The sequence below is a fragment of the Staurois parvus genome, unplaced genomic scaffold (assembly GCF_062004578.1).
Source record: "Staurois parvus isolate SC_StPar_1 unplaced genomic scaffold, SC_StPar_1.0 ptg000114l, whole genome shotgun sequence".
In the NCBI taxonomy this organism is placed as follows: Eukaryota; Metazoa; Chordata; class Amphibia; order Anura; family Ranidae; genus Staurois; species Staurois parvus.
The window spans coordinates 1,571,212-1,580,593 of record NW_028317910.1 but is presented as its reverse complement, the minus strand read 5'-3'; the positions used below and the strand labels follow the sequence as shown (position 1 = coordinate 1,580,593).

At 45.4% G+C, this 9,382-nt stretch overlaps 1 pseudogene across 1 annotated transcript in view; it reads right to left on the bottom strand.

Annotated features, from left to right (window-relative positions):
• Positions 1 to 285: 285 nt before the first annotated feature.
• The window catches only part of LOC149467357 (uncharacterized), a 68,561-nt pseudogene continuing 59,464 nt past the window's right edge, over positions 286 to 9,382 (bottom strand). The window contains exon 10 of the transcript XR_016311932.1: positions 286 to 1,863. The product of XR_016311932.1 is annotated as an uncharacterized LOC149467357 (transcript). The remainder of the gene's footprint in view (positions 1,864 to 9,382) is intronic.

The window sequence follows — 9,382 nt, the reverse complement described above, 5'->3', positions numbered from 1 at the left end:
GGGTTGCTCTGTGCAAAATCACTGCACAGAGCACGTAAAGATAGGTTTGTTATTTAGAAGAAAAACAAAGCTTTAGTGTCACTCTGAGCAGAAGAACACAGCTTGGTCAGTTCTCTAGTTGTACCAGGTACTCAGCGTGCTCTCCTCCAATGACCAGACTTGTCTTGACACCCATCTACTCAGCCTTCCACTGGGAAGATTAGTGTACTGTTGTTTCTCCTCCCCTAGCTCTTATACAGCTGAGAACAGAAGGAATGTGATCACTTATTAAAAAAAGGGGAAACGTGATATGATTATAATTTATTTTATGTCTATACACAAATGTTTTGCCTTTCATTTCTAATTTAAACTGAATGGGTTGTTTTACAAGGGGAGGGTTTACATATACTTTAAACTTACAAAACATAATCTCAACAAAAATATAAAATATGCATGACTTACTTTCAGTACGTAAGTACCATACCACACTTTCAGAATTGTTATAAACATAGGATGCAAAATGATTCAGCCCATGCAATTTATACACCTACCAACCTAGACAGGACCATATGGCTTGGGGCAGTTCCAGACTTGAGCAGCTATTAAAAAATAAAGTGTATGCCAACTGTATGTCAAGCCCCATAATGTGGGGTGGGTTCAGGCCTCTGTTATATTTTACTCCCGTCTGGGGCTCTCAACTGTCCTCAACAGTTTCACCAGACAGAAAGTAAGGGAAAATCAACATGGACACAGACTGCAATAAAAATCTGACACAAGTTCTAGCCTTTCCCTTTTCTAGCAAAAATTACAAAATTTTTATTTCTCTCTGTGTTGCTGTTGGAAATTTACCATCACTTCCTGTCTGGTGGCAGTACGTATGGAGAAATCTAACAGGGCCCAAGATAGTAATGAAATCTAAAATTAGTTTTAATTCTTTCCCATTCTACCCAATACAAATACATATATTTTTGCAAGACTTACTCTTTAATTAGGCACAGCCCAAACACATTAATGAATAAATGTGATTTCATTTTCATGTTCTCTGGTTATTCACTGCTGAACAGGGGTGGACTGACAACTCATGGGGCCCCCGGGCAATAGGGGATCATGGGGCCCCTGTGTCCTTGCCCAAACTCAAAAAAAGCCTATGAAAAAGGTACCAGGGGCATCTCATGGGGCCCCCTACTGACCCCAGGCCCTTGGGCAGTGCCCGAGTTTCCAAATGGTCAGACCGCCCCTGCTGCTGAATAATATACACATTACAGAGTGCAAAACTTATGACACATGACTTACATGTTAACCAGTATATGTCCATTCCTTGACTGACCACAAGCTCTTGCCAAAATTGTAATCCATGACTCATGAAGATTTCAGTTTTAGTGAGAGGCTCCAAATAGTTCAGACTACCAAACCAACCAGTAAGCAGCAGGGGGTGATATTACATTTCTATTTGCTAGTGTCATATACAGGCCTTACGGAGATGGAAGTCTTTCACGAATATTTTGAAGTGGAGGAGAAAACTTGGACTCCCAGATATATTGAGCAAATGTATCAAACCTGAAGAATTTCAAATATTTTAGAAATGTACTGGTGAACCTGTTATATAAGCAATTTAAATATGATGGTGGCATCATTCTATAATTATCCAGCTTCCCTGCTCATCTGTCAGCATCTGTTTCTGCCTCTGTGTTGGTGCTGGGGTTTTTCAGCCAAGTTGAGGCCCTTCTTGAGTAGCAGGTCTCCTTTATGATCTTCCTTTGTATCACTTTTAATCTCAGTTCTAAGATATTCACCATTGTGATACGGAGACGTCAGGATCACCTGTGCAGCCTTTGGATTGTCCCTCAGGAAGACGGCATTGTGTCTGGTGTTTGGAATAGGTACCTGAAAGCACAGGAAGAAAATAATTGGTTTCACTGGGCAGTCAAAAATATGTTTGTACATTAACTGGCAGGTGCAAAACAGAATACAGAATGCTGATTTATTAGCATGTTACAATTGTCAGTTAAAGCACACCTGTCACGAGAGATACTATAAGCTGCTAAACCAGCCTCTCTCAAACTTTTCACCCCAAGGGAATCTTTGAAATAGTTCTCAGGTTTCACAGAATCCCTGAATTCTGAAAATTAATTTATTGAAGGTCAGTGGGAAGAATGGCCCTTACATTGGTGATTAGGGGAGAATGCGCCTGTAAGGATAACGAACATTGGTATCATTCAGCAGGCTCTGCTAAGTGGTGTTAGACCTAGAAATATTCAAGCACCATCAGATGGGGCTCAAGGAACCCTGAACTACCTTTGGAGGAACCCTCAGTTTCCACAGAACCCTGCTTGAGAATCCCTGTACTAAATTATCCTTAGAGATCCAAAGAATACGACTCCAGGTTAGATTGCACAATCATGGGCGGACTGACCATTTGAGCACTCGGGCACTGCCTGAGGGCCCGGAGTCAGTAGGGGACCCCATGAAATGCCCCTGAAACCTTTTATAGGCTTTTTTGGGTGTGCTTTGAGTGTGGGCAAGGACACAGGGGCCCCATGATCACCTATTGCCCGGGGGCCCCATGAGTTGTCAGTCCGCCCCTGTGCACAATCCACTGCTGCAGGGTTTCCTGGGGCTCATGAAACCCTGATCCCTACTGTATAGAAATTTATTTACTTTTCTAAGTCAGTCCTAAAGCATGACCACACTATATCCAACAATTAGAGATGAACAAACTTCTGAGATGTTTGATCAGTTCAGCCCAACTTTTTAAAAAAATTGCGAACCCTCAGATTTCAGAATTTCTGAACTAGAAGCCGCATTTAATTTGACAGAAATCCAAGCTGAGCTCCAAAAAAGATGCGTCATACAGAGCAGCACATAATATAAAATTATAAGGAATTGGTACCAGGTGGTGATACAATATATTTACCAGCTGTTAGATATTTTTGCAAAAGGTCTTATTTCACTGATATATCAAATACTTCTAGGTGGCCATCTAGAAAACCTTCCTTTCTCTGGTAGAAAAGGGTGGGAAGAGGAATCAAGTCCACTAACAGAGGAGGTTTGACAGCATATTCTGGAGCAAGTGTAGATTATATCTTGATTCCTTATACAGAGATTGACTCAACTATTTTTCATTCAGAGAGTATATCATACCCCCTGAAGCTCTTTCAATGTAGCCGTAGGGAATAGTCCTTACTGTGCAAGGTGTCAAGGAGCTCCAGAAAATCTGTTTCATATGCTTTGGAGGTGCCTAAAATTATTTAGATACTAGCAATCAATCATGGATGCCATTTTTGAAATGCAAATTGCTTTGGATCCCCAGGGGGGTTGTGTTTTGGGTAACTTAGACAAGGAAGCGTTGTCCACTGAAATCAGGGTGCCGATCTTGAGAATTCTATTTCTTGCCCAATAAATGATAGATCTTAAATGGATCCCCCCACGTTGAAAGACAGGTGCAGTTAATTTCACCCTTCTGAAGCGTTTGATTCATCAGCAAAGGAATACTGTACCTCAGATAGGTTTGCTATACCTTGGGAGCCATGGTTAGCTGTCCCTGGTCTGGCATCTTTAGTAATACAAAACCTTTTCCAGTGCTCATTTTTACAATACGCTTTACCATATATTTGCATTAGTGATGCACCCTGCTGACACCCGGCATCACAACTTTGTTCCTCTATTGACCAGATTGTAATATTGTGTGATATACATACTCTGTCTTTGCAACTTTACAATAGTCTTTAGTTTTAATGTTTGTGTGTGATGGGTTGGTTTTGCCAATCTGACAGTAACCTTTATGTTTTTTTTCTATTTAACTATTAGTACTGTTTGTATGGACCTTTATGGTATTATGAAATAAGAAAGTCTCTGTTAGTCCACTTGTGTCTGCTCAGTACTGCTGGACACTGTTTGTATTATGGTCCTATTTTGTTATCCGCCTACTAATATTTTGTCATTCAGTCTTCGAAGGTCATTACAGGGCTCTGTGTGATTTATCTGTTCAGTCTAATAAAATGGAAAAGAAACTCCAATAAAAAGTATTTAGAAAACCATGTAGAATGGTTTGTGAAATCCTTGCAGCCCAGCCTTGGGGGGGCTACAAACAGCCTGAGGCACTTTCTTTATTTTTTTTGTACCAGGGACACTAAGATAGAATGGTGGGACCTGACAGTCAAGCTAAGGAGGCTCAGGCAACAGCAGAAGCAGATAAAAGGCTATAACAGCCTTTGGAGCAGCCTTTGGTCCCTTTCTCCCAGTAGACTTTTTGCAATCCAAATGGCTGAAAATAACACTGAAATTTGGACGTAGGACTAAATTAATAAAATTAGAATTGAATCTAACTTCATCTAAACTTCAAAATCAATCCAGCCCACAATGCACTGCAGAACCTCAGCAACCTATTGTGACCACAGTGTGCCAAAGGATGAGCCAGGGGCATTTCTCAACACTTGCTCTGTTTTAACCAGGAAAATAATTCATATGCGTTGCCTTATTTGCATATCAAATTCTAGTCTCATGACTGGTGTGCTATAAACTATGATGGAGGATTCATTTGAATAATTAATTTTCAGCTAATATTTGCCAACTTTTTAAAGGCTTGTAAACTAGGAATGAGTGAAGTGATTAAGGTGAAATTGATTACACTACAAAATTACATATTATATCGAAGTGAAAACCTTAAAGTGTTACTAAACCCAAAACAGTAAAATCAGTCTGTATATGCAGTAAAGCATGCTTGATATACTCACTGTGGAACCTAAGGGGTTAATCCCCTGCAATGTGTAAAAATGCTGTTTGATCTTGACTTCTCTGATCCTCCCCTTTTTCCAGTGCCCCCCTCTTATCTCCTGATAAGACATATTGTGTGGAGACACTCTACATATGCTCAGTTTAGTGTGTATTGCTAGAGAGGTTTTTTTTTTTTTCTTGGGAGGGTGCATGTGATCAACACAGGGCCAATCAGTTCTGTCCTGATAAAGTTCAGGAGTTCTGCATCCTCCTAGAGCAGAAAGAAAACTCCTACAAGCTTTAACCTGTGCTCGGCTAAACATTGATAGAAGTCACAAGACTGCTCTAACTGCTGATGAGAAAATGTATTTTGCAGTTTATATTTACTAAAATAATTGCATTTCCATGTAGTGTGTATTGTTGTTGACTAAATATAGTGAATGTGGGGTCCTGGGTTTAGTAGCACTTTAATTATGGCCAAAAAGCTGTGATATTTGCGTGAAAAAAGTTTTTTTTGCTAAAGAGGATTCTATGCAGGTGCTTCCAAGGGGTTCATGGTTTTTTTTTCTATGCTGACTCAAGTTCTTCAGTTATATGGGTTAAATCTGCTGTCTTTCCTGTGAAACTGTTACAATGTTGTTGTGTATGCTCGCTGTGTCTTCAGGATGACCTGCTAGGTAGATGTGTCCAGGGGAAAGGGGTAACGTTGCTGGCCAAGTTTTCTTACCAAAACTCTGAAAGCCACTGCCCCCTATAGGTCATCCCAAAAATTGGGGCTCTTCTGTGCCCCCAGAAAGGTCTCCGTGCTAAACTACTGCCAAGATGTGAGCTGTCTTGCAGCTAGACTGAGCCCCAGCCTAGAACTTGATGCACTTTTGAGTGGCTAAGATGGACTGATTGCCTTTTAAGGATTATTGCCAAACATGGACTGTAAGGACTTTTGCTACCAGCTGTGGATTATTGCCTAATAGACTCTTGCCCCTAAAGGAATATGGACTTGCTGCTACTCAGGTTTTATTATCCAAAGGGCACTAGAGCACCTCTGTGCAGGATTTTATGTGAGATGTTGCTTTACAAAAACTGTTCCTGCATGTTTGCAATTCTTCGGTAAAGACTGTTTGCATTCTTTTGAATGCCTGATCTGAACTTTCTTGTAAGGTGTATCCAAAGAACATGGATTTTAACAAGGGAGATACAGTGCATTTTAGTCCAGCATGTAGTTTGTTGTCTAGTGTAGGCTATATTGCCGTTGCTAGGACAACCGCATACGTGTCATTGCTAAAAGTAGCCAACCAGCCAGGGAATGGGTGACTGACAACAGATGATGATTACACTGGCAGTAAAGGGGTGTTATGCTTGGTCCTTTTACTAGCAGCTGGTTCCCCACATACTGGGATCTGCAGGACAGCATACCCAGGGACCTACCCTGAGGTCACAGGAGAGAGAGAGATATGCAAAGGGGCCCCTGAAAGAGAACACGCATGTAGTTTTGAGTGAAGTGCATTCTCTGTATCCAATAGCAACAGTGGACATGTCACTGGGAGTGAGGTGACAAGTATTACTGGGTTGGTGGATGCTGGTGCAGACTCTGCAGTACCAGTTCTTATATGCTGTGCACCTGGGAGTTGGTGTTCTCTAGAGATGAGCGAATTATTCAAAAATTCGGTTCGGCTGATTCGCCGAATTCGCCGATTAAATTCGCTTCGTGCCGAATATATTCGCTGCGAATTTAACTTATAAAAAGGGTGTTTCTAGGCTTCAGAGAGCCTTTATATTAGTGCAGAACACTGTACCTTTAATTTAAATGCCCTTGGAGTCTGCTGGGGAAGAGAAATAATACTGTCAGTCAGTATGACATGCAGATGAGTGCCGTCGATCTTAGAATCACCGCACACTTCACTCATTTGGGCAGTCACGGGGCCAAAACCAGAGTGTGGAGCCACAGTGTGGCGGTGGAGGCAGCAGCAATGGGAGGCCATACAGCACCCTATGACAAAATGGAACCCACCAGCAGTGTGAGGAGACCTGAAAGTGGCACATGGCAGAGTGTGGCGATGGAGACAGCAGCAATGGGAGGCCGTACAGGGACCCATGACACACTCTGGACCTGGCAGCAGCATGAGGAGGCGGTACAGGGGCCCATGACAGATTACGGGCCTGGCAGCAGCATGAGGAGTCGGTACGGGGGCCCATGGCAGATTACGGGCCTGGCAGCAGCATGAGGAGGCGGTACAGGGGCCCATGGCAGAGTGGCGGAGCGTAAGCAGCTAAAATTGAAGGCCATACAGAGGCCTATGTTAAAAAGTCCCCCCAGCAGCAGCGTGGGGAGACGACTATCAAGAGTCCAATGGCAGAGTGGCGGAGCAGAAGCAGCTTCAATTGAAGGCCATACACAGGCCTAGGTTAAAAAGCGGAAGCCGTCAGCAGCGTGAGCAGACGACAGAGACACATGGCGCAGGGTGGCGGTGGATGCAGCAGTATTCGGAAGCCAAACACAGGCCTCGGTTAAAAAGCGGAAGCCGTCAGCAGCGTGAGCAGACGACAGAGGCACATGGCGCAGGGTGGCGGTGGAGGCAGCAGCAATGGAAGGCCATACAGCACCCTATCACAAAATGGAACCCACCAACAGTGTAAGGAGACCTGAAAGTGGCACATGGCGCAGGGTGGCGGTGGAGGCAGCAGTATTCGGAAGACATACACAGGACTAGTTTAAAAAGCGGAAGCCGTCAGCAGCGTGAGCAGACGACAGAGGCACATGGCGCAGGGTGGCGGTGGAGGCAGCAGTATTCGGAAGCCATACACAGGCCTAGGTTTAAAACTGGAACCCAGCAGCGTGAGCAGACGACAAAGACGCACATGGCAGAGGATGGATCTGGCAGCAGTATGAGAAGGCGGTACAGGGGCCCGTGGCACAGTGTGGTGATGGGGGCTACAGCAACTGGATGCCAGAAAGTGGCCGATAGGGCTATATACTGCATGACTACATAGGTGGTTTTTATAGTACTTTATTTTGGCCTCCCTCTCAGCAGGTGTGAAAAAGGCCACCATTTTTGAACGGTAGCGAGGGTCCAACAAGGTGGACAGCCAAAAGTCATCCCTCTGTCTGATGGTTATTATTCGGCTGTTGCTACGCAAGCAACCGAGCATGCTATGGGCCATTTGTGCCAAGGAATGCGAGGGACTCCCTGCCTCCATCTCCACAGCATACTGCCACGGTGCGTCTGGGTCCTCTGTCTCCTCCTCCTCCTCTACCAGATGCTCCTGCTCCTCCACTCCTGTCCGCTGAGTGGAAAAACCACCCATTTCACTCAATAATTCCTGAGCACCAATGTCCTCCTCTACCTCCTCCTCTTCTTCCTGTCCTGCCCCCACAGGGGTCATGTGGCGTTGATCTGTGCGCCACGTCTACCGCACCCTGACCAGCCATTGTTAACAGCATTTGTTCCAGGACGTGCAACAGAGGAATGACGTCATTCATCCCATAGTCCTGCCGACTCACAAATAGTGTGGCCTCCTCAAAGGGCCTGAGCAAGCGGCAAGTGTCACGCATGAGCTGCCAATGGCTGACATCTAAGTTACACAGGGGAGTACCTTTATCCGCTTGTAACATCAGGAAATCGGTGATGGCCTTTCGCTGTTCGTAAAGGCGGTCTAACATATGTAGGGTTGAATTCCACCTTGTTGCAACGTCGCAGATCAGGCGATGCTGTGGAATTCCGTTCTGCCGCTGCAGCTCAAGGAGGGTGTGCTTTGCGGTGTAGGAATGGCTGAAATGCATGCAAAGTTTACGTGACATTTTAAGGATGTCTTGCAGTGGGATGGTGGATTTTAGGAACCGCTTGACAACCAGATTGAACACGTGAGCCATGCATGGCGCATGGCACAACCTTCCTTGACGCAGAGCAGACACCATGTTCTTTCCGTTGTCGGTCAACATGGTTCCGATTTTCAGTTTGCGCGGAGACAGCCATCTGTCGATTTCTCTGTTCATTACACTCAGAAGTTCCTCCCCTGTGTGACTACGTTCGCCAAGGCATACCAGGTGCAGCACAGGGTGACACCGTTGCGCCCTGCACATGTGATATGCCGGTCGGGTAATGGGACTTGGCACGGGGGTGGCGGCTGAGGACACGGCGGAAGAAGAGGTGGTAGAGGCGGACATCTTTGCTGGACCAAGGACGTGCAAACGTGGAGGCAAAAGCGGCGTGACCTGTCCAAGTTGCTGGTGCGGCTGTGCCGGCACCACGTTCACCCAGTGGGCCGTAAATGACATGTACTGTCCCTGACCGTAGTTACAGCTCCACACGTCGGCGCTGCCGTGCACTTTGGCAGAGACCGACATGCTCAAAGACTGGCCCACCATCTCTTCTACATGTGAATGCAGGGCTGGCACTGCCTTTTTGGAGAAGAAATGCCGGCTTGGCACTCTCCACCGCGGCTCGGCACAAGCCATCATTTCTCGGAAAGGTGCTGAGTCCACCACTTGGAAAGGGAGGGACTGCAGCACCAGCAACTTGGACAGGAGGACGTTCAGCTTCTGCACCGTCGGGTGCGTGCTCGCAAACTGTTGTCTCTTGGAAACGGATTCCAAGAAAGACTGCTGACGGAATCCGTGAAGAGGAGTAGCAGGAGAAGGAGCATCTGAACGAGCGGAAGATGCCAACGAGCGACAACTCCCCTCAGCAGAGGT